This window comes from Coturnix japonica, chromosome 2 (assembly GCF_054131305.1).
Source record: "Coturnix japonica strain WE chromosome 2, WE-NBRP24, whole genome shotgun sequence".
Lineage (NCBI taxonomy): Eukaryota > Metazoa > Chordata > Aves > Galliformes > Phasianidae > Coturnix > Coturnix japonica.
The window spans coordinates 58,064,764-58,091,280 of NC_140664.1; positions in this window are offsets into that span (position 1 = coordinate 58,064,764).

Below are 26,517 nucleotides of genomic sequence, written 5' to 3' on the forward strand. Positions count from 1 at the left end.
GGAAAGAGGTATTCCAATAAGAGTGTTTCATATGTTGCTACAGGGGACCATTTGTAGAGAAAACGATTTCTATTGAGTATGAAAACCACTTTTTTGGGTAGAAAATGCTACTTGTAATGATGGCAAGCATTGTATTGCTAAGAAAATGAATTTTTTGCAAGATTCAAGATTGATACCTACGACAGAACAAATTATTTTCTTGTGTAAGTCTTGATATTAGTGTGAAATACATCGGAAATTTGTCTGAAATGGATAATTCTTATGTTAATGTCATTATTTTGTAGGGGAAAAGAGATATGCTGGAATCAGTGAGTCATCATTTGTTACAAAGCATCATTTTAAAGAGAATGTATCTTCTTTTGGGGATGAAAACCAGTAATTTAGGGAGAAATTGCTATTTGAAGGGATGAAAAGCATTAGTTTCGGAAGAAAACCATAGTTTTGCAAGGATGAAGAGTGATACCTAAGAGTGTACTTTTCATTTCTAAAATAAGTATTGATATTCATGTGACCTACTTCTAAAATCTGTCAGAAATGGATATTTCTGTTGGAAATGTCATTCTTTTTTAGATGAAAAGAGTTATTCTGGAAACAATGTGTCATATTTTGCTACAAACGCTAATTTTGAAGAGAAATCGATTTCTTTTGGTGATGAAAACCACCTTTATGTCTAGAAAATGATGTTTGTAGAGATGAAAAACATTATTTTGGTAAGAAAAGCATATTTTTGCAAGGGTAAAGAGTGATACCTAAGAGAGACCTTTTTATTTCTGGTATAAGTATTGATATTCCTGTGAAATTTTTCTAAAATCTGTCAGAAAAGGATATATCTGTTGGAAATGTCCTTATTTTGTAGAGGAGAAAAGGTGTTTCTGTTAGTAATGTCCTCAATTTGTAGAAGAGAAAAGGTATTCTGGAAGCAATGTGTCCTATTTTGCTACAAAGCTTCATTATGTAGAGAATATGTCTTCTTCTGGGGATGAAAACCAGTATTTCTGGGAGACAACGCTATTTTAAAGGGATAAAAAGCATAATTTTGGTGAGAAAACCATGTTTTTGCAAGGATAAAGAATGATTCTTAGGAGAGAACTTTTTATTTCTGGGATAGGTACTGATATTTGTGTGCCATTCTTCTAAAATTTGTCAGAAATCGATATTTCTGTTGGAATTGTCCTTATTTTGAAGAGGGAAAGAGGTATTCCAGTAAGAGTGTTTCATATGTTGCTACAGGGGACCATTTGTAGAGAAAACGATTTCAATTGGGAATGAAAACCACTTTTTTGGGTAGAAAATGCTACTTGTAATGATGTCAAGCTTTGTATTGCTAAGAAAATGAATTTTTTGCAAGATTCAAGATTGATACCTAAGAGAGAACACATTTTTTTCTTGTGTAAGTCTTGATATTAGTGTGAAATACATCGGAAATTTGTCTGAAATGGATAATTCTTATGTTAATGTCATTATTTTGTAGGGGAAGAGAGATATTCTGGAATCAGTGAGTCATCATTTGTTACAAAGCATCATTTTAAAGAGAATGTGTCTTCTTTTGGGGATGAAAACCAGTAATTTAGGGAGAAATTACTATTTGAAGGGATGAAAAGCATTAGTTTGGGAAGAAAACCATAGTTTTGCAAGGATGAAGAGTGATACCTAAGAGTGTACTTTTCATTTCTAAGATAAGTATTGATATTCATGTGACCTACTTCTAAAATCTGTCAGAAATGGATATTTCTGTTGGAAATGTCATTCTTTTTTAGATGAAAAGTGTTATTCTGGAAACAATGTGTCATATTTGGCTACAAACGCTAATTTTGAAGAGAAATCGATTTCTTTTGGTGATGAAAACCACCTTTATGTCTAGAAAATGCTGTTTGTAGAGATGAAAAACATTATTTTGGTAAGAAAAGCATATTTTTGCAAGGGTAAAGAGTGATAGCTAAGAGAGACCTTTTTATTTCTGGTATAAGTATTGATATTCCTGTGAAATTTTTCTAAAATCTGTCAGAAAAGGATATATCTGTTGGAAATGTCCTTATTTTGTAGAGGAGAAAAGGTGTTTCTGTTAGTAATGTCCTCAATTGGTAGAAGAGAAAAGGTATTCTGGAAGCAATGTGTCCTATTTTGCTACAAAGCTTCATTTTGTAGAGAAAATGTCTTCTTCTGGGGATGAAAACCAGTATTTCTGGGAAACAGCGCTATTTTAAAGGGATAAAAAGCATAATTTTGGTGAGAAAACCATGTTTTTGCAAGGATAAAGAATGATTCTTAGGAGAGAACTTTTTATTTCTGGGATAGGTACTGATATTTGTGTGCCATTTTTCTAAGATTTGTCAGAAATCGATATTTCTGTTGGAAATGTCCTTATTTTGAAGAGGGAAAGAGGTATTCCAATGTGTTTCATATGTTGCTACAGGGGACCATTTGTAGAGAAAACGATTTCTATTGGGGATGAAAACCACTTTTTTGGGTAGAAAATGCTACTTCTAATGATGACAAGCTTTGTATTGGTAAGAAAATGAATTTTTTGCAAGATTCAAGAGTGATACCTAAGAGCGAGAACATTTTTTTCTGGTGTAAGTCTTGATATTAGTGTGAAATACATCGGAAATTTGTCTGAAATGGATAATTCTTATGTTAATGTCATTATTTTGTAGGGGAAGAGAGATATTCTGGAATCAGTTAGTCATCGTTTGTTACAAAGCATCATTTTAAAGAGAATGTGTCTTCTTTTGGGGATGAAAACCAGTAATTTAGGGAGAAATTGCTATTTGTAGGGATGAAAAGCATTAGTTTGGGAAGAAAACCATAGTTTTGCAAGGATGAAGAGTGATACCTAAGAGTGTACTTTTCATTTCTGGGATAAGTATTGATATTCATGTGACCTACTTCTAAAATCTGTCAGAAATGGATATTTCTGTTGGAAATGTCATTCTTTTTTAGATGAAAAGAGTTATTCTGGAAACAATGTGTCATATTTGGATACAAACGCTAATTTTGAAGAGAAATCGATTTCTTTTGGTGATGAAAACCACCTTTATGTCTAGAAAATGCTGTTTGTAGAGATGAAAAACATTATTTTGGTAAGAAAAGCATATTTTTGCAAGGGTAAAGAGTGATACCTAAGAGAGACCTTTTTATTTCTGGTATAAGTATTGATATTCCTGTGAAATTTTTCTAAAATCTGTCAGAAAAGGATATATCTGTTGGAAATGTCCTTATTTTGTAGAGGAGAAAAGGTGTTTCTGTTAGTAATGTCCTCAATTTGTAGAAGAGAAAAGGTATTCTGGAAGCAATGTGTCCTATTTTGCTACAAAGCTTCATTTTGTAGAGAAAATGTCTTCTTCTGGGGATGAAAACCAGTATTTCTGGGAGACAACGCTATTTTAAAGGGATAAAAAGCATAATTTTGGTGAGAAAACCATGTTTTTGCAAGGATAAAGAATGATTCTTAGGAGAGAACTTTTTATTTCTGGGATAGGTACTGATATTTGTGTGCCATTCTTCTAAAATTTGTCAGAAATCGATATTTCTGTTGGAAATGTCCTTATTTTGAAGAGGGAAAGAGGTATTCCAGTAAAAGTGTTTCATATGTTGCCACAGGGGACCATTTGTAGAGAAAACAATTTCCATTGGGAATGAAAACCATTTTTTTGGGTAGAAAATGCTACTTGTAATGATGGCAAGCTTTGTATTGCTAAGAAAATGAATTTTTTGCAAGATTCAAGATTGATACCTAAGAGAGAACACATTTTTTTCTTGTGTAAGTCTTGATATTAGTGTGAAATACATCGGAAATTTGTCTGAAATGGATAATTCTTATGTTAATGTCATTATTTTGTAGGGGAAGAGAGATATGCTGGAATCAGTGAGTCATCATTTGTTACAAAGCATCATTTTAAAGAGAATGTGTCTTCTTTTGGGGATGAAAACCAGTAATTTAGGGAGAAATTGCTATTTGTCGGGATGAAAAGCATTAGTTTGGGAAGAAAACCATAGTTTTGCAAGGATGAAGAGTGATACCTAAGAGTGTAATTTTCAATTCTGGGATAAGTATTGATATTCATGTGACCTACTTCTAAAATCTCACAGAAATGGATATTTCTGTTGGAAATGTCATTCTTTTTTAGAGGAAAAGAGTTATTCTGGAAACAATGTTTCATATTTGGCTACAAACGCTAATTTTGAAGAGAAATCGATTTCTTCTGCTGATGAAAACCACCTTTATGTCTAGAAAATGCTGTTTGTAGAGATGAAAAACATTATTTGGGTAAGAAAAGCATATTTTTGCAAGGGTAAAGAGTGATACCTAAGAGAGACCTTTTTATTTCTGGTATAAGTATTGATATTCCTGTGAAACTTTTCTAAAATCTGTCAGAAAAGGATATATCTGTTGGAAATGTCCTTATTTTGTAGAGGAGAAAAGGTGTTTCTGTTAGTAATGTCCTCAATTGGTAGAAGAGAAAAGGTATTCTGGAAGCAATGTGTCCTATTTTGCTACAAAGCTTCATTTTGTAGAGAAAATGTCTTCTTCTGGGGATGAAAACCAGTATTTCTGGGAAACAGCGCTATTTTAAAGGGATAAAAAGCATAATTTTGGTGAGAAAACCATGTTTTTGCAAGGATAAAGAATGATTCTTAGGAGAGAACTTTTTATTTCTGGGATAGGTACTGATATTTGTGTGCCATTCTTCTAAGATTTGTCAGAAATCGATATTTCTGTTGGAAATGTCCTTATTTTGAAGAGGGAAAGAGGTATTCCAATAAGAGTGTTTCATATGTTGCTACAGGGGACCATTTGTAGAGAAAACGATTTCCATTGGGGATGAAAACCACTTTTTTGGGTAGAAAATGCTACTTGTAATAATGGCAAGCTTTGTATTGGTAAGAAAATGAATTTTTTGCAGGATTGGAGAGTGATACCTAAGAGCGAGCACATTTTTTTCTGGTGGAAGTCTTGATATTAGTGTGAAATACATCGGAAATTTGTCTGAAATGGATAATTCTTATGTTAATGTCATTATTTTGTAGGGGAAGACAGATATTCTGGAATCAGTGAGTCATCATTTGTTACAAAGCATCATTTTAAAGAGAATGTGTCTTCTTTTGGGGATGAAAACCAGTAATTTAGGGAGAAATTGCTATTTGTAGGGATGAAAAGCATTAGTTAGGGAAGAAAACCATAGTTTTGCAAGGATGCAGAGTGATACCTAAGAGTGTACTTTTCATTTCTAAGATAAGTATTGATATTCATGTGACCTACTTCTAAAATCTGTCAGAAATGGATATTTCTGTTGGAAATGTCATTCTTTTTTAGATGAAAAGAGTTATTCTGGAAACAATGTGTCATATTTGGCTACAAACGCTAATTTTGAAGAGAAATCGATTTCTTTTGCTGATGTAAACCACCTTTATGTCTAGAAAATGCTGTTTGAAGAGATGAAAAACTCTATTTGTGTAAGAAAAGCATATTTTTGCAAGGGTAAAGAGTGATACCTAAGAGAGACCTTTTTATTTCTGGTATAAGTATTGATATTCCTGTGAAATTTTTCTAAAATCTGTCAGAAAAGGATATATCTGTTGGAAATGTCCTTATTTTGTAGAGGAGAAAAGGTGTTTCTGTTAGTAATGTCCTCAATTGGTAGAAGAGAAAAGGTATTCTGGAAGCAATGTGTCCTATTTTGCTACAAAGCTTCATTTTGTAGAGAAATGTCTTCTTCTGGGGATGAAAACCAGTATTTCTGGGAGACAACGCTATTTTAAAGGGATAAAAAGCATAATTTTGGTGAGAAAACCATGTTTTTGCAAGGATAAAGAATGATTCTTAGGAGAGAACTTTTTATTTCTGGGATAGGTACTGATATTTGTGTGCCATTCTTCTAAAATTTGTCAGAAATCGATATTTCTGTTGGAAATGGCCTTATTTTGAAGAGGGAAAGAGGTATTCCAATAAGAGTGCTTCATATGTTGCTACAGGGGACCATTTGTAGAGAAAACGATTTCCATTGGGGATGAAAACCACTTTTTTGGGTAGAAAATGCTACTTGTAATGATGACGAGGTTTGTATTGCTAAGAAAATGAATTTTTTGCAAGATTCAAGATTGATACCTAAGAGAGAACACAATTTTTTCTTGTGTAAGTCTTGATATTAGTGTGAAATACATCGGAAATTTGTCTGAAATGGATAATTCTTATGTTAATGTCATTATTTTGTAGGGGAAGACAGATATTCTGGAATCAGTGAGGCATCATTTGTTACAAAGCATCATTTTAAAGAGAATGTGTCTTCTTTTGGGGATGAAAACCAGTAATTTAGGGAGAAATTGCTATTTGTAGGGATGAAAAGCATTAGTTTGGGAAGAAAACCATAGTTTTGCAAGGATGAAGAGTGATACCTAAGAGTGTAATTTTCAATTCTGGGATAAGTATTGATATTCATGTGACCTACTTCTAAAATGTGTCAGAAATGGATATTTCTGTTGGAAATGTCATTCTTTTTTAGATGAAAAGAGTTATTCTGGAAACAATGTGTCATATTTGGCTACAAACGCTAATTTTGAAGAGAAATCGATTTCTTTTGGTGATGAAAACCACCTTTATGTCTGGAAAATGCTGTTTGAAGAGATGAAAAATATTATTTGGGTAAGAAAAGCATATTTTTGCAAGGGTAAAGAGTGATACCTCAGAGAGACCTTTTTATTTCTGGTATAAGTATTGATATTCCCGTGAAATTTTTCTAAAATCTGTCAGAAAAGGATATATCTGTTGGAAATGTCATTCTTTTTTAGATGAAAAGAGTTATTCTGGAAACAATGTGTCATATTTGGCTACAAACGCTAATTTTGAAGAGAAATCGATTTCTTTTGCTGTTGAAAACCACCTTTATGTCTAGAAAATGCTGTTTGTAGAGATGAAAAACATTATTTGGGTAAGAAAAGCATATTTTTGCAAAGGTAAAGAGTGATACCTAAGAGAGACCTTTTTATTTCTGGTATAAGTATTGATATTCCTGTGAAATTTTTCTAAAATCTGTCAGAAAAGGATATATTTGTTGGAAATGTCCTTATTTTGTAGAGGAGAAAAGGTGTTTCTGTTAGTAATGTCCTCAATTTGTAGAAGAGAAAAGGTATTCTGGAAGCAATGTGCCCTATTTTGCTACAAAGCTTCATTTTGTAGAGAAAATGTCTTCTTCTGGGGATGAAAACCAGTATTTCTGGGAGACAACGCTATTTTAAAAGGATAAAAAGCATAATTTTGGTGAGAAAACCATGTTTTTGCAAGGATAAAGAATGATTCTTATGAGAGAACTTTTTATTTCTGGGATAGGTACTGATATTTGTGTGCCATTCTTCTAAAATTTGTCAGAAATCGATATTTCTGTTGGAAATGTCCTTATTTTGAAGAGGGAAAGAGGTATTCCAATAAGAGTGTTTCATATGTTGCTACAGGGGACCATTTGTAGAGAAAACGATTTCTATTGGGGATGAAAACCACTTTTTTGGGTAGAAAATGCTACTTGTAATAATGGCGAGCTTTGTATTGCTAAGAAAATGAATTTTTTGCAGGATTGGAGAGTGATACCTAAGAGCGAGCACATTTTTTTCTGGTGGAAGTATTGATATTAGTGTGAAATACATCGGAAATTTGTCTGAAATGGATAATTCTTATGTTAATGTCATTATTTTGTAGGGGAAGAGAGATATTCTGGAATCAGTGAGTCATCATTTGTTACAAAGCATCATTTTAAAGAGAATGTGTCTTCTTTTGGGGATGAAAACCAGTAATTTAGGGAGAAATTGCTATTTGTAGGGATGAAAAGCATTAGTTTGGGAAGAAAACCATAGCTTTGCAAGGATGAAGAGTGATACCTAAGAGTGTACTTTTCATTTCTGGGATAAGTATTGATATTCATGTGACCTACTTCTAAAATCTGTCAGAAATGGATATTTCTGTTGGAAATGTCATTCTTTTTTAGATGAAAAGAGTTATTCTGTAAACAATGTGTCATATTTGGCTACAAACGCTAATTTTGAAGAGAAATCGATTTCTTTTGCTGATGAAAACCACCTTTATGTCTTGAAAATGCTGTTTGAAGAGATGAAAAACATTATTTGGGTAAGAAAAGCATATTTTTGCAAGGGTAAAGAGTGATACCTAAGAGAGACCTTTTTATTTCTGGTATAAGTATTGATATTCCTGTGAAATTTTTCTAAAATCTGTCAGAAAAGTATATATCTGTTGGAAATGTCCTTATTTTGTAGAGGAGAAAAGGTGTTTCTGTTAGTAATGTCCTCAATTGGTAGAAGAGAAAAGGTATTCTGGAAGCAATGTGTCCTATTTTGCTACAAAGCTTCATTTTTTAGAGAAATGTCTTCTCTGGGGATGAAAACCAGTATTTCTGGGAGACAACACTATTTTAAAGGGATAAAAAGCATAATTTTGGTGAGAAAACCATGTTTTTGCAAGGATAAAGAATGATTCTTAGGAGAGAACTTTTTATTTCTGGGATAGGTACTGATATTTGTGTGCCATTCTTCTAAAATTTGTCAGAAATCGATATTTCTGTTGGAAATGTCCTTATTTTGAAGAGGGAAAGAGGTATTCCAGTAAGAGTGTTTCATATGTTGCTACAGGGGACCATTTGTAGAGAAAACGATTTCCATTGGAAATGAAAACCACTTTTTTGGGTAGAAAATGCTACTTGTAATGATGGCGAGGCTTGTATTGCTAAGAAAATGAATTTTTTGCAAGATTCAAGATTGATACCTAAGAGAGAACACAATTTTTTCTTGTGTAAGTCTTGATATTAGTGTGAAATACATCGGAAATTTGTCTGAAATGGATAATTCTTATGTTAATGTCATTATTTTGTAGGGGAAGACAGATATTCTGGAATCAGTGAGTCATCATTTGTTACAAAGCATCATTTTAAAGAGAATGTGTCTTCTTTTGGGGATGAAAACCAGTAATTTAGGGAGAAATTGCTATTTGTAGGGATGAAAAGCATTAGTTTGGGAAGAAAACCATAGTTTTGCAAGGATGAAGAGTGATACCTAAGAGTGTACTTTTCAATTCTGGGATAAGTATTGGTATTCATGTGACCTACTTCTAAAATGTGTCAGAAATGGATATTTCTGTTGGAAATGTCATTCTTTTTTAGATGAAAAGAGTTATTCTGGAAACAATGTGTCATATTTGGCTACAAACGCTAATTTTGAAGAGAAATCGATTTCTTTTGGTGATGAAAACCACCTTTATGTCTGGAAAATGCTGTTTGAAGAGATGAAAAATATTATTTGGGTAAGAAAAGCATATTTTTGCAAGGGTAAAGAGTGATACCTCAGAGAGACCTTTTTATTTCTGGTATAAGTATTGATATTCCCGTGAAATTTTTCTAAAATCTGTCAGAAAAGAATATATCTGTTGGAAATGTCATTCTTTTTTAGAAGAAAAGAGTTATTCTGGAAACAATGTGTCATATTTGGCTACAAATGCTAATTTTGAAGAGAAATCGATTTCTTTTGGTGATGAAAACCACCTTTATGTCTAGAAAATGCTGTTTGTAGAGATGAAAAACATTATTTGGGTAAGAAAAGCATATTTTTTCAAAGGTAAAGAGTGATACCTAAGAGAGACCTTTTTATTTCTGGTATAAGTATTGATATTCCTGTGAAATTTTTCTAAAATCTGTCAGAAAAGGATATATCTGTTTGAAATGTCCTTATTTTGTAGAGGAGAAAAGTTGTTTCTGTTAGTAATGTCCTCAATTTGTAGAAGAGAAAAGGTATTCTGGAACAATGTGTCCTATTTTGCTACAAAGCTTCATTTTCTAGAGAAAATGTCTTCTTCTGGGGATGAAAACCAGTATTTCTGGGAGACAACGCTATTTTAAAGGGATAAAAAGCATAATTTTGGTGAGAAAACCATGTTTTTGCAAGGATAAAGAATGATTCTTAGGAGAGAACTTTTTATTTCTGGAATAGGTACTGATATTTGTGTGCCATTCTTCTAAAATTTGTCAGAAATCGATATTTCTGTTGGAAATGTCCTTATTTTGAAGAGGGAAAGAGGTATTCCAATAACAGTGTTTCATATGTTGATACAGGGGACCATTTGTAGAGAAAACGATTTCTATTGGGGATGAAAACCACTTTTTTGGGTAGAAAATGCTACTTGTAATAATGGCAAGCTTTGTATTGCTAAGAAAATGAATTTTTTGCAAGATTCAAGATTGATACCTAAGAGAGAACACATTTTTTTCTGGTGTAAGTCTTGATATTAGTGTGAAATACATCGGAAATTTGTCTGAAATGGATAATTCTTATGTTAATGTCATTATGTTGTAGGGGAAGACAGATATTCTGGAATCAGTGAGGCATCATTTGTTACAAAGCATCATTTTAAAGAGAATGTGTCTTCTTTTGGGGATGAAAACCAGTAATTTAGGGAGAAATTGCTATTTGTAGGGATGAAAAGCATTAGTTTGGGAAGAAAACCATAGTTTTGCAAGGATGAAGAGTGATACCTAAGAGTGTAATTTTCAATTCTGGGATAAGTATTGATATTCATGTGACCTACTTCTAAAATGTGTCAGAAATGGATATTTCTGTTGGAAATGTCATTCTTTTTTAGATGAAAAGAGTTATTCTGGAAACAATGTGTCATATTTGGCTACAAACGCTAATTTTGAAGAGAAATCGATTTCTTTTGGTGATGAAAACCACCTTTATGTCTGGAAAATGCTGTTTGAAGAGATGAAAAATATTATTTGGGTAAGAAAAGCATATTTTTGCAAGGGTAAAGAGTGATACCTCAGAGAGACCTTTTTATTTCTGGTATAAGTATTGATATTCCCGTGAAATTTTTCTAAAATCTGTCAGAAAAGGATATATCTGTTGGAAATGTCATTCTTTTTTAGATGAAAAGAGTTATTCTGGAAACAATGTGTCATATTTGGCTACAAACGCTAATTTTGAAGAGAAATCGATTTCTTTTGCTGTTGAAAACCACCTTTATGTCTAGAAAATGCTGTTTGTAGAGATGAAAAACATTATTTGGGTAAGAAAAGCATATTTTTGCAAAGGTAAAGAGTGATACCTAAGAGAGACCTTTTTATTTCTGGTATAAGTATTGATATTCCTGTGAAATTTTTCTAAAATCTGTCAGAAAAGGATATATCTGTTGGAAATGTCCTTATTTTGTAGAGGAGAAAAGGTGTTTCTGTTAGTAATGTCCTCAATTTGTAGAAGAGAAAAGGTATTCTGGAAGCAATGTGTCCTATTTTGCTACAAAGCTTCATTTTGTAGAGAAAATGTCTTCTTCTGGGGATGAAAACCAGTATTTCTGGGAGACAACGCTATTTTAAAAGGATAAAAAGCATAATTTTGGTGAGAAAACCATGTTTTTGCAAGGATAAAGAATGATTCTTATGAGAGAACTTTTTATTTCTGGGATAGGTACTGATATTTGTGTGCCATTCTTCTAAAATTTGTCAGAAATCGATATTTCTGTTGGAAATGTCCTTATTTTGAAGAGGGAAAGAGGTATTCCAATAAGAGTGTTTCATATGTTGCTACAGGGGACCATTTGTAGAGAAAACGATTTCTATTGGGGATGAAAACCACTTTTTTGGGTAGAAAATGCTACTTGTAATAATGGCAAGCTTTGTATTGCTAAGAAAATGAATTTTTTGCAGGATTGGAGAGTGATACCTAAGAGCGAGCACATTTTTTTCTGGTGGAAGTATTGATATTAGTGTGAAATACATCGGAAATTTGTCTGAAATGGATAATTCTTATGTTAATGTCATTATTTTGTAGGGGAAGAGAGATATTCTGGAATCAGTGAGTCATCATTTGTTACAAAGCATCATTTTAAAGAGAATGTGTCTTCTTTTGGGGATGAAAACCAGTAATTTAGGGAGAAATTGCTATTTGTAGGGATGAAAAGCATTAGTTTGGGAAGAAAACCATAGCTTTGCAAGGATGAAGAGTGATACCTAAGAGTGTACTTTTCATTTCTGGGATAAGTATTGATATTCATGTGACCTACTTCTAAAATCTGTCAGAAATGGATATTTCTGTTGGAAATGTCATTCTTTTTTAGATGAAAAGAGTTATTCTGTAAACAATGTGTCATATTTGGCTACAAACGCTAATTTTGAAGAGAAATCGATTTCTTTTGCTGATGAAAACCACCTTTATGTCTTGAAAATGCTGTTTGAAGAGATGAAAAACATTATTTGGGTAAGAAAAGCATATTTTTGCAAGGGTAAAGAGTGATACCTAAGAGAGACCTTTTTATTTCTGGTATAAGTATTGATATTCCTGTGAAATTTTTCTAAAATCTGTCAGAAAAGGATATATCTGTTGGAAATGTCCTTATTCTGTAGTGGAGAAAAGGTGTTTCTGTTAGTAATGTCCTCAATTGGTAGAAGAGAAAAGGTATTCTGGAAGCAATGTGTCCTATTTTGCTACAAAGCTTCATTTTTTAGAGAAATGTCTTCTCTGGGGATGAAAACCAGTATTTCTGGGAGACAACACTATTTTAAAGGGATAAAAAGCATAATTTTGGTGAGAAAACCATGTTTTTGCAAGGATAAAGAATGATTCTTAGGAGAGAACTTTTTATTTCTGGGATAGGTACTGATATTTGTGTGCCATTCTTCTAAAATTTGTCAGAAATCGATATTTCTGTTGGAAATGTCCTTATTTTGAAGAGGGAAAGAGGTATTCCAGTAAGAGTGTTTCATATGTTGCTACAGGGGACCATTTGTAGAGAAAACGATTTCCATTGGAAATGAAAACCACTTTTTTGGGTAGAAAATGCTACTTGTAATGATGGCGAGGCTTGTATTGCTAAGAAAATGAATTTTTTGCAAGATTCAAGATTGATACCTAAGAGAGAACACAATTTTTTCTTGTGTAAGTCTTGATATTAGTGTGAAATACATCGGAAATTTGTCTGAAATGGATAATTCTTATGTTAATGTCATTATTTTGTAGGGGAAGACAGATATTCTGGAATCAGTGAGTCATCATTTGTTACAAAGCATCATTTTAAAGAGAATGTGTCTTCTTTTGGGGATGAAAACCAGTAATTTAGGGAGAAATTGCTATTTGTAGGGATGAAAAGCATTAGTTTGGGAAGAAAACCATAGTTTTGCAAGGATGAAGAGTGATACCTAAGAGTGTACTTTTCAATTCTGGGATAAGTATTGGTATTCATGTGACCTACTTCTAAAATGTGTCAGAAATGGATATTTCTGTTGGAAATGTCATTCTTTTTTAGATGAAAAGAGTTATTCTGGAAACAATGTGTCATATTTGGCTACAAACGCTAATTTTGAAGAGAAATCGATTTCTTTTGGTGATGAAAACCACCTTTATGTCTGGAAAATGCTGTTTGAAGAGATGAAAAATATTATTTGGGTAAGAAAAGCATATTTTTGCAAGGGTAAAGAGTGATACCTCAGAGAGACCTTTTTATTTCTGGTATAAGTATTGATATTCCCGTGAAATTTTTCTAAAATCTGTCAGAAAAGGATATATCTGTTGGAAATGTCATTCTTTTTTAGAAGAATAGAGTTATTCTGGAAACAATGTGTCATATTTGGCTACAAATGCTAATTTTGAAGAGAAATCGATTTCTTTTGGTGATGAAAACCACCTTTATGTCTAGAAAATGCTGTTTGTAGAGATGAAAAACATTATTTGGGTAAGAAAAGCATATTTTTTCAAAGGTAAAGAGTGATACCTAAGAGAGACCTTTTTATTTCTGGTATAAGTATTGATATTCCTGTGAAATTTTTCTAAAATCTGTCAGAAAAGGATATATCTGTTTGAAATGTCCTTATTTTGTAGAGGAGAAAAGTTGTTTCTGTTAGTAATGTCCTCAATTTGTAGAAGAGAAAAGGTATTCTGGAACAATGTGTCCTATTTTGCTACAAAGCTTCATTTTCTAGAGAAAATGTCTTCTTCTGGGGATGAAAACCAGTATTTCTGGGAGACAACGCTATTTTAAAGGGATAAAAAGCATAATTTTGGTGAGAAAACCATGTTTTTGCAAGGATAAAGAATGATTCTTAGGAGAGAACTTTTTATTTCTGGAATAGGTACTGATATTTGTGTGCCATTCTTCTAAAATTTGTCAGAAATCGATATTTCTGTTGGAAATGTCCTTATTTTGAAGAGGGAAAGAGGTATTCCAATAACAGTGTTTCATATGTTGATACAGGGGACCATTTGTAGAGAAAACGATTTCTATTGGGGATGAAAACCACTTTTTTGGGTAGAAAATGCTACTTGTAATAATGGCAAGCTTTGTATTGGTAAGAAAATGAATTTTTTGCAGGATTGGAGAGTGATACCTAAGAGCGAGCACATTTTTTTCTGGTGGAAGTATTGATATTAGTGTGAAATACATCGGAAATTTGTCTGAAATGGATAATTCTTATGTTAATGTCATTATTTTGTAGGGGAAGAGAGATATTCTGGAATCAGTGAGTCATCATTTGTTACAAAGCATTATTTTAAAGAGAATGTGTCTTCTTTTGGGGATGAAAACCAGTAATTTAGGGAGAAATTGCTATTTGTAGGGATGAAAAGCATTAGTTTGGGAAGAAAAGCATAGCTTTGCAAGGATGAAGAGTGATACCTAAGAGTGTACTTTTCATTTCGGGGATAAGTATTGATATTCATGTGACCTACTTCTAAAATCTGTCAGAAATGGATATTTCTGTTGGAAATGTCATTCTTTTTTAGATGAAAAGAGTTATTCTGTAAACAATGTGTCATATTTGGCTACAAACGCTAATTTTGAAGAGAAATCGATTTCTTTTGGTGATGAAAACCACCTTTATGTCTAGAAAATGCTATTTGAAGAGATGAAAAACATTATTTGGGTAAGAAAAGCATATTTTTGCAAGGGTAAAGAGTGATACCTAAGAGAGACCTTTTTATTTCTGGTATAAGTATTGATATTCCTGTGAAATTTTTCTAAAATCTGTCAGAAAAGGATATATCTGTTGGAAATGTCCTTATTTTGTAGAGGAGAAAAGGTGTTTCTGTTAGTAATGTCCTCAATTGGTAGAAGAGAAAAGGTATTCTGGAAGCAATGTGTCCTATTTTGCTACAAAGCTTCATTTTGTAGAGAAATGTCTTCTTCTGGGGATGAAAACCAGCATTTCTGGGAGACAACGCTATTTTAAAGGGATAAAAAGCATAATTTTGGTGAGAAAACCATGTTTTTGCAAGGATAAAGAATGATTCTTAGGAGAGAACTTTTTATTTCTGGGATAGGTACTGATATTTGTGTGCCATTCTTCTAAAATTTGTCAGAAATCGATATTTCTGTTGGAAATGGCCTTATTTTGAAGAGGGAAAGAGGTATTCCAATAAGAGTGCTTCATATGTTGCTACAGGGGACCATTTGTAGAGAAAACGATTTCCATTGGGGATGAAAACCACTTTTCTGGGTAGAAAATGCTACTTATGATAATGGCAAGCTTTGTATTGCTAAGAAAATGAATTTTTTGCAAGATTCAAGATTGATACCTAAGAGAGAACACAATTTTTTCTTGTGTAAGTCTTGATATTAGTGTGAAATACATCGGAAATTTGTCTGAAATGGATAATTCTTATGTTAATGTCATTATTTTGTAGGGGAAGAAAGATATTCTGGAATCAGTGAGTCATCATTTGTTACAAAGCATCATTTTAAAGAGAATGTGTCTTCTTTTGGGGATGAAAACCAGTAATTTAGGGAGAAATTGCTATTTGTAGGGATGAAAAGCATTAGTTTGGGAAGAAAACCATAGTTTTGCAAGGATGAAGAGTGATACCTAAGAGTGTACTTTTCATTTCTGGGATAAGTATTGATATTCATGTGACCTACTTCTAAAATCTGTCAGAAATGGATATTTCTGTTGGAAATGTCATTCTTTTTTAGATGAAAAGAGTTATTCTGGAAACAATGTGTCATATTTGGCTACAAACGCTAATTTTGAAGAGAAATCGATTTCTTTTGGTGATGAAAACCACCTTTATGTCTGGAAAATGCTGTTTGAAGAGATGAAAAATATTATTTGGGTAAGAAAAGCATATTTTTGCAAGGGTAAAGAGTGATACCTAAGAGAGACCTTTTTATTTCTGGTATAAGTATTGATATTCCCGTGAAATTTTTCTAAAATCTGTCAGAAAAGGATATATCTGTTGGAAATGTCATTCTTTTTTAGATGAAAAGAGTTATTCTGGAAACAATGTGTCATATTTGGCTACAAACGCTAATTTTGAAGAGAAATCGATTTCTTTTGGTGATGAAAACCACCTTTATGTCTAGAAAATGCTGTTTGTAGAGATGAAAAACATTATTTGTGTAAGAAAAGCATATTTTTGCAAAGGTAAAGAGTGATACCTAAGAGAGACCTTTTTATTTCTGGTATAAGTATTGATATTCCTGTGAAATTTTTCTAAAATCTGTCAGAAAAGGATATATCTGTTGGAAATGTCCTTATTTTGTAGAGGAGAAAAGGTGTTTCTGTTAGTAATGTCCTCAGTTGGTAGAAGAGAAAAGGTATTCTGGAAGCAATGTGTCCTATTTTGCTACAAAGCTTCATTTTGTAGAGAAAATGTCTTCTTCTGGGGATGAAAACCAGTATTTCTGGGAGACAACGCTATTTTAAAGGGATAAAAAGCATAATTTTGGTGAGAAAACCATGTTTTTGCAAGGATAAAGAATGATTCTTAGGAGAGAACTTTTTATTTCTGGGATAGGTACTGATATTTGTGTGCCATTCTTCTAAAATTTGTCAGAAATCGATATTTCTGTTGGAAATGTCCTTATTTTGAAGAGGGAAAGAGGTATTCCAATAACAGTGTTTCATATGTTGCTACAGGGGACCATTTGTAGAGAAAACGATTTCTATTGGGGATGAAAACCACTTTTTTGGGTAGAAAATGCTACTTGTAATGATGACAAGCTTTGTATTGGTAAGAAAATGAATTTTTTGCAAGATTCAAGAGTGATACCTAAGAGAGAACACATTTTTTTCTGGTGGAAGTATTGATATTAGTGTGAAATACATCGGAAATTTGTCTGAAATGGATAATTCTTATGTTAATGTCATTATTTTGTAGGGGAAGAGAGATATTCTGGAATCAGTGAGTCATCATTTGTTACAAAGCATCATTTTAAAGAGAATGTGTCTTCTTTTGGGGATGAAAACCATTAATTTAGGGAGAAATTGCTATTTGTAGGGATGAAAAGCATTAGTTTGGGAAGAAAACCATAGTTTTGCAAGGATGAAGAGTGATACCTAAGAGTGTACTTTTCATTTCTAAGATAAGTATTGATATTCATGTGACCTACTTCTAAAATCTGTCAGAAATGGATATTTCTGTTGGAAATGTCATTCTTTTTTAGATGAAAAGAGTTATTCTGGAAACAATGTGTCATATTTGGCTACAAACGCTAATTTTGAAGAGAAATCGATTTATTTTGGTGATGAAAACCACCTTTATGTCTAGAAAATGCTGTTTGTAGAGATGAAAAACATTATTTGGGTAAGAAAAGCATATTTTTGCAAGGGTAAAGAGTGATACCTAAGAGAGACCTTTTTATTTCTGGTATAAGTATTGATATTCCTGTGAAATTTTTCTAAAATCTGTCAGAAAAGGATATATCTGTTGGAAATGTCCTTATTTTGTAGAGGAGAAAAGGTGTTTCTGTTAGTAATGTCCTCAATTGGTAGAAGAGAAAAGGTATTCTGGAAGCAATGTGTCCTATTTTGCTACAAAGCTTCATTTTGTAGAGAAATGTCTTCTTCTGGGGATGAAAACCAGTATTTCTGGGAGACAACGCTATTTTAAAGGGATAAATAGCATAATTTTGGTGAGAAAACCATGTTTTTGCAAGGATAAAGAATGATTCTTAGGAGAGAACTTTTTATTTCTGGGATAGGTACTGATATTTGTGTGCCATTCTTCTAAAATTTGTCAGAAATCGATATTTCTGTTGGAAATGGCCTTATTTTGAAGAGGGAAAGAGGTATTCCAATAAGAGTGTTTCATATGTTGCTACAGGGGACCATTTGTAGAGAAAACGATTTCCATTGGGGATGAAAACCACTTTTTTGGGTAGAAAATGCTACTTGTAATGATGGCGAGCTTTGTATTGCTAAGAAAATGAATTTTTTGCAAGATTCAAGATTGATACCTAAGAGAGAACACATTTTTTTCTGGTGTAAGTCTTGATATTAGTGTGAAATACATCGGAAATTTGCCAGAAATGGATAATTCTTATGTTAATGTCATTATTTTGTAGGGGAAGAGAGATATTCTGGAATCAGTGAGTCATCATTTGTTACAAAGCATCATTTTAAAGAGAATGTGTCTTCTTTTGGGGATGAAAACCAGTAATTTAGGGAGAAATTGCTATTTGTAGGGATGAAAAGCATTAGTTTGGGAAGAAAACCATAGTTTTGCAAGGATGAAGAGTGATACCTAAGAGTGTACTTTTCATTTCTAAGATAAGTATTGATATTCATGTGACCTACTTCTAAAATCTGTCAGAAATGGATATTTCTGTTGGAAATGTCATTCTTTTTTAGATGAAAAGAGTTATTCTGGAAACAATGTGTCATATTTGGCTACAAACGCTAATTTTGAAGAGAAATCGATTTCTTTTGGTGATGAAAACCACCTTTATGTCTGGAAAATGCTATTTGAAGAGATGAAAAATATTATTTGGGTAAGAAAAGCATATTTTTGCAAGGGTAAAGAGTGATACCTAAGAGAGACCTTTTTATTTCTGGTATAAGTATTGATATTCCCGTGAAATTTTTTTAAAATCTGTCAGAAAAGGATATATCTGTTGGAAATGTCATTCTTTTTTAGATGAAAAGAGTTATTCTGGAAACAATGTGTCATATTTGGCTACAAACGCTAATTTTGAAGAGAAATCGATTTATTTTGGTGATGAAAACCACCTTTATGTCTAGAAAATGCTGTTTGTAGAGATGAAAAACATTATTTGGGTAAGAAAAGCATATTTTTGCAAAGGTAAATAGTGATACCTAAGAGAGACCTTTTTATTTCTGGTATAAGTATTGATATTCCTGTGAAATTTTTCTAAAATCTGTCAGAAAAGGATATATCTGTTGGAAATGTCCTTATTTTGTAGAGGAGAAAAGGTGTTTCTGTTAGTAATGTCCTCAATTGGTAGAAGAGAAAAGGTATTCTGGAAGCAATGTGTCCTATTTTGCTACAAAGCTTCATTTTGTAGAGAAAATGTCTTCTTCTGGGGATGAAAACCAGTATTTCTGGGAGACAACGCTATTTTAAAGGGATAAAAAGCATAATTTTGGTGAGAAAACCATGTTTTTGCAAGGATAAAGAATGATTCTTAGGAGAGAACTTTTTATTTCTGGGATAGGTACTGATATTTGTGTGCCATTCTTCTAAAATTTGTCAGAAATCGATATTTCTGTTGGAAATGTCCTTATTTTGAAGAGGGAAAGAGGTATTCCAATAAGAGTGTTTCATATGTTGCTACAGGGGACCATTTGTAGAGAAAACGATTTCTATTGGGGATGAAAACCACTTTTTTGGGTAGAAAATGCTACTTGTAATGATGGCAAGCTTTGTATTGGTAAGAAAATGAATTTTTTGCAAGATTCAAGAGTGATACCTAAGAGAGAACACATTTTTTTCTGGTGTAAGTCTTGATATTAGTGTGAAATACATCGGAAATTTGTCTGAAATGGATAATTCTTATGTTAATGTCATTATTTTGTAGGGGAAGAGAGATATTCTGGAATCAGTGAGTCATCATTTGTTACAAAGCATCATTTTAAAGAGAATGTGTCTTCTTTTGGGGATGAAAACCAGTAATTTAGGGAGAAATTGCTATTTGTAGGGATGAAAAGCATTAGTTTGGGAAGAAAACCATAGTTTTGCAAGGATGAAGAGTGATACCTAAGAGTGTACTTTTCATTTCTGGGATAAGTATTGATATTCATGTGACCTACTTCTAAAATCTGTCAGAAATGGATATTTCTGTTGGAAATGTCATTCTTTTTTAGATGAAAAGAGTTATTCTGGAAACAATGTGTCATATTTGGCTACAAACGCTAATTTTGAAGAGAAATCGATTTCTTTTGGTGATGAAAACCACCTTTATGTCTAGAAAATGCTGTTTGAAGAGATGAAAAACATTATTTGGGTAAGAAAAGCATATTTTTGCAAGGGTAAAGAGTGATACCTAAGAGAGACCTTTTTATTTCTGGTATAAGTATTGATATTCCTGTGAAATTTTTCTAAAATCTGTCAGAAAAGGATATATCTGTTTGAAATGTCCTTATTTTGTAGAGGAGAAAAGGTGTTTCTGTTAGTAATGTCCTCAATTGGTAGAAGAGAAAAGGTATTCTGGAAGCAATGTGTCCTATTTTGCTACAAAGCTTCATTTTTTAGAGAAATGTCTTCTTCTGGGGATGAAAACCAGTATTTCTGGGAGACAGCGCTATTTTAAAGGGATAAAAAGCATAATTTTGGTGAGAAAACCATGTTTTTGCAAGGATAAAGAATGATTCTTAGGAGAGAACTTTTTATTTCTGGGATAGGTACTGATATTTGTGTGCCATTCTTCTAAAATTTGTCAGAAATCGATATTTCTGTTGGAAATGTCCTTATTTTGAAGAGGGAAAGAGGTATTCCAATAAGAGTGTTTCATATGTTGCTACAGGGGACCATTTGTAGAGAAAACGATTTCAATTGGGGATGAAAACCACTTATTTGGGTAGAAAATGCTACTTGTAATGATGACAAGCTTTGTATTGGTAAGAAAATGAATTTTTTGCAAGATTCAAGATTGATTCCTAAGAGAGAACACAATTTTTTCTTGTGTAAGTCTTGATATTAGTGTGAAATACATCGGAAATTTGTCTGAAATGGATAATTCTTATGTTAATGTCATTATTTTGTAGGGGAAGACAGATATTCTGGAATCAGTGAGTCATCATTTGTTACAAAGCATCATTTTAAAGAGAATGTGTCTTCTTTTGGGGATGAAAACCAGTAATTTAGGGAGAAATTGCTATTTGTAGGGATGAAAAGCATTAGTTTGGGAAGAAAACCATAGTTTTGCAAGGATGAAGAGTGATACCTAAGAGTGTACTTTTCAATTCTGGGATAAGTATTGATATTCATGTGACCTACTTCTAAAATGTGTCAGAAATGGATATTTCTGTTGGAAATGTCATTCTTTTTTAGATGAAAAGAGTTATTCTGGAAACAATGTGTCATATTTGGCTACAAACGCTAATTTTGAAGAGAAATCGATTTTTTTTGGTGATGAAAACCACCTTTATGTCTGGAAAATGCTGTTTGAAGAGATGAAAAATATTATTTGGGTAAGAAAAGCATATTTTTGCAAGGGTAAAGAGTGATACCTAAGAGAGACCTTTTTATTTCTGGTATAAGTATTGATATTCCCGTGAAATTTTTCTAAAATCTGTCAGAAAAGGATATATCTGTTGGAAATGTCATTCTTTTTTAGATGAAAAGAGTTATTCTGGAAACAATGTGTCATATTTGGCTACAAACGCTAATTTTGAAGAGAAATCGATTTCTTTTGGTGATGAAAACCACCTTTATGTCTAGAAAATGCTGTTTGTAGAGATGAAAAACATTATTTGGGTAAGAAAAGCATATTTTTGCAAAGGTAAAGAGTGATACCTAAGAGAGACCTTTTTATTTCTGGTATAAGTATTGATATTCCTGTGAAATTTTTCTAAAATCTGTCAGAAAAGGATATATCTGTTGGAAATGTCCTTATTTTGTAGAGGAGAAAAGGTGTTTCTGTTAGTAATGTCCTCAATTGGTAGAAGAGAAAAGGTATTCTGGAAGCAATGTGTCCTATTTTGCTACAAAGCTTCATTTTTTAGAGAAAATGTCTTCTTCTGGGGATGAAAACCAGTATTTCTGGGAGACAACGCTATTTTAAAGGGATAAAAAGCATAATTTTGTTGAGAAAACCATGTTTTTGCAAGGATAAAGAATGATTCTTAGGAGAGAACTTTTTATTTCTGGGATAGGTACTGATATTTGTGTGCCATTCTTCTAAAATTTGTCAGAAATCGATATTTCTGTTGGAAATGTCCTTATTTTGAAGAGGGAAAGAGGTATTCCAATAAGAGTGTTTCATATGTTGCTACAGGGGACCATTTGTAGAGAAAACGATTTCTATTGGGGATGAAAACCACTTTTTTGGGTAGAAAATGCTACTTGTAATAATGGCAAGCTTTGTATTGGTAAGAAAATGAATTTTTTGCAAGATTCAAGAGTGATACCTAAGAGAGAACACAATTTTTTCTGGTGGAAGTATTGATATTAGTGTGAAATACATCGGAAATTTGTCTGAAATGGATAATTCTTATGTTAATGTCATTATTTTGTAGGGGAAGAGAGATATTCTGGAATCAGTGAGTCATCATTTGTTACAAAGCATCATTTTAAAGAGAATGTGTCTTCTTTTGGGGATGAAAACCAGTAATTTAGGGAGAAATTGCTATTTGTAGGGATGAAAAGCATTAGTTTGGGAAGAAAACCATAGTTTTGCAAGGATGAAGAGTGATACCTAAGAGTGTACTTTTCATTTCTGGGATAAGTATTGATATTCATGTGACCTACTTCTAAAATCTGTCAGAAATGGATATTTCTGTTGGAAATGTCATTCTTTTTTAGATGAAAAGAGTTATTCTGGAAACAATGTGTCATATTTGGCTACAAACGCTAATTTTGAAGAGAAATCGATTTATTTTGGTGATGAAAACCACCTTTATGTCTAGAAAATGCTGTTTGTAGAGATGAAAAACATTATTTGGGTAAGAAAAGCATATTTTTGCAAGGGTAAAGAGTGATACCTAAGAGAGACCTTTTTATTTCTGGTATAAGTATTGATATTCCTGTGAAATTTTTCTAAAATCTGTCAGAAAAGGATATATCTGTTGGAAATGTCCTTATTTTGTAGAGGAGAAAAGGTGTTTCTGTTAGTAATGTCCTCAATTGGTAGAAGAGAAAAGGTATTCTGAAAGCAATGTGTCCTATTTTGCTACAAAGCTTCATTTTGTAGAGAAATGTCTTCTTCTGGGGATGAAAACCAGTATTTCTGGGAGACAACGCTATTTTAAAGGGATAAATAGCATAATTTTGGTGAGAAAACCATGTTTTTGCAAGGATAAAGAATGATTCTTAGGAGAGAACTTTTTATTTCTGGGATAGGTACTGATATTTGTGTGCCATTCTTCTAAAATTTGTCAGAAATCGATATTTCTGTTGGAAATGTCCTTATTTTGAAGAGGGAAAGAGGTATTCCAATAAGAGTGTTTCATATGTTGCTACAGGGGACCATTTGTAGAGAAAACGATTTCCATTGGGGATGAAAACCACTTTTTTGGGTAGAAAATGCTACTTGTAATGATGGCGAGCTTTGTATTGGTAAGAAAATGAATTTTTTGCAAGATTCAAGATTGATACCTAAGAGAGAACACAATTTTTTCTTGTGTAAGTCTTGATATTAGTGTGAAATACATCGGAAATTTGTCTGAAATGGATAATTCTTATGTTAATGTCATTATTTTGTAGGGGAAGACAGATATTCTGGAATCAGTGAGTCATCATTTGTTACAAAGCATCATTTTAAAGAGAATGTGTCTTCTTTTGGGGATGAAAACCAGTAATTTAGGGAGAAATTGCTATTTGTAGGGATGAAAAGCCTTAGTTTGGGAAGAAAACCATAGTTTTGCAAGGATGAAGAGTGATACCTAAGAGTGTACTTTTCAATTCTGGGATAAGTATTGATATTCATGTGACCTACTTCTAAAATGTGTCAGAAATGGATATTTCTGTTGGAAATGTCATTCTTTTTTAGATGAAAAGAGTTATTCTGGAAACAATGTGTCATATTTGGCTACAAACGCTAATTTTGAAGAGAAATCGATTTCTTTTGGTGATGAAAACCACCTTTATGTCTGGAAAATGCTATTTGAAGAGATGAAAAATATTATTTGGGTAAGAAAAGCATATTTTTGCAAGGGTAAAGAGTGATACCTAAGAGAGACCTTTTTATTTCTGGTATAAGTATTGATATTCCCGTGAAATTTTTCTAAAATCTGTCAGAAAAGGATATATCTGTTGGAAATGTCATTCTTTTTTAGATGAAAAGAGTTATTCTGGAAACAATGTGTCATATTTGGCTACAAACGCTAATTTTGAAGAGAAATCGATTTCTTTTGGTGATGAAAACCACCTTTATGTCTAGAAAATGCTGTTTGTAGAGATGAAAAACATTATTTGGGTAAGAAAAGCATATTTTTGCAAAGGTAAAGAGTGATACCTAAGAGAGACCTTTTTATTTCTGGTATAAGTATTGATATTCCTGTGAAATTTTTCTAAAATCTGTCAGAAAAGGATATATCTGTTGGAAATGTCCTTATTTTGTAGAGGAGAAAAGGTGTTTCTGTTAGTAATGTCCTCAATTGGTAGAAGAGAAAAGGTATTCTGGAAGCAATGTGTCCTATTTTGCTACAAAGCTTCATTTTTTAGAGAAAATGTCTTCTTCTGGGGATGAAAACCAGTATTTCTGGGAGACAACGCTATTTTAAAGGGATAAAAAGCATAATTTTGGTGAGAAAACCATGTTTTTGCAAGGATAAAGAATGATTCTTAGGAGAGAACTTTTTATTTCTGGGATAGGTACTGATATTTGTGTGCCATTCTTCTAAAATTTGTCAGAAATCGATATTTCTGTTGGAAATGTCCTTATTTTGAAGAGGGAAAGAGGTATTCCAATAAGAGTGTTTCATATGTTGCTACAGGGGACCATTTGTAGAGAAAACGATTTCTATTGGGGATGAAAACCACTTTTTTGGGTAGAAAATGCTACTTGTAATAATGGCAAGCTTTGTATTGGTAAGAAAATGAATTTTTTGCAAGATTCAAGAGTGATACCTAAGAGAGAACACAATTTTTTCTGGTGGAAGTATTGATATTAGTGTGAAATACATCGGAAATTTGTCTGAAATGGATAATTCTTATGTTAATGTCATTATTTTGTAGGGGAAGAGAGATATTCTGGAATCAGTGAGTCATCATTTGTTACAAAGCATCATTTTAAAGAGAATGTGTCTTCTTTTGGGGATGAAAACCAGTAATTTAGGGAGAAATTGCTATTTGTAGGGATGAAAAGCATTAGTTTGGGAAGAAAACCATAGTTTTGCAAGGATGAAGAGTGATACCTAAGAGTGTACTTTTCATTTCTGGGATAAGTATTGATATTCATGTGAGCTACTTCTAAAATCTGTCAGAAATGGATATTTCTGTTGGAAATGTCATTCTTTTTTAGATGAAAAGAGTTATTCTGGAAACAATGTGTCATATTTGGCTGCAAACGCTAATTTTGAAGAGAAATCGATTTATTTTGGTGATGAAAACCACCTTTATGTCTAGAAAATGCTGTTTGTAGAGATGAAAAACATTATTTGGGTAAGAAAAGCATATTTTTGCAAAGGTAAATAGTGATACCTAAGAGAGACCTTTTTATTTCTGGTATAAGTATTGATATTCCTGTGAAATTTTTCTAAAATCTGTCAGAAAAGGATATATCTGTTGGAAATGTCCTTATTTTGTAGAGGAGAAAAGGTGTTTCTGTTAGTAATGTCCTCAATTGGTAGAAGAGAAAAGGTATTCTGGAAGCAATGTGTCCTATTTTGCTACAAAGCTTCATTTTTTAGAGAAAATGTCTTCTTCTGGGGATGAAAACCAGTATTTCTGGGAGACAACGCTATTTTAAAGGGATAAAAAGCATAATTTTGGTGAGAAAACCATGTTTTTGCAAGGATAAAGAATGATTCTTAGGAGAGAACTTTTTATTTCTGGGATAGGTACTGATATTTGTGTGCCATTCTTCTAAAATTTGTCAGAAATCGATATTTCTGTTGGAAATGTCCTTATTTTGAAGAGGGAAAGAGGTATTCCAATAAGAGTGTTTCATATGTTGCTACAGGGGACCATTTGTAGAGAAAACGATTTCTATTGGGGATGAAAACCACTTTTTTGGGTAGAAAATGCTACTTGTAATAATGGCAAGCTTTGTATTGGTAAGAAAATGAATTTTTTGCAAGATTCAAGAGTGATACCTAAGAGAGAACACAATTTTTTCTGGTGGAAGTATTGATATTAGTGTGAAATACATCGGAAATTTGTCTGAAATGGATAATTCTTATGTTAATGTCATTATTTTGTAGGGGAAGAGAGATATTCTGGAATCAGTGAGTCATCATTTGTTACAAAGCATCATTTTAAAGAGAATGTGTCTTCTTTTGGGGATGAAAACCAGTAATTTAGGGAGAAATTGCTATTTGTAGGGATGAAAAGCATTAGTTTGGGAAGAAAACCATAGTTTTGCAAGGATGAAGAGTGATACCTAAGAGTGTACTTTTCATTTCTGGGATAAGTATTGATATT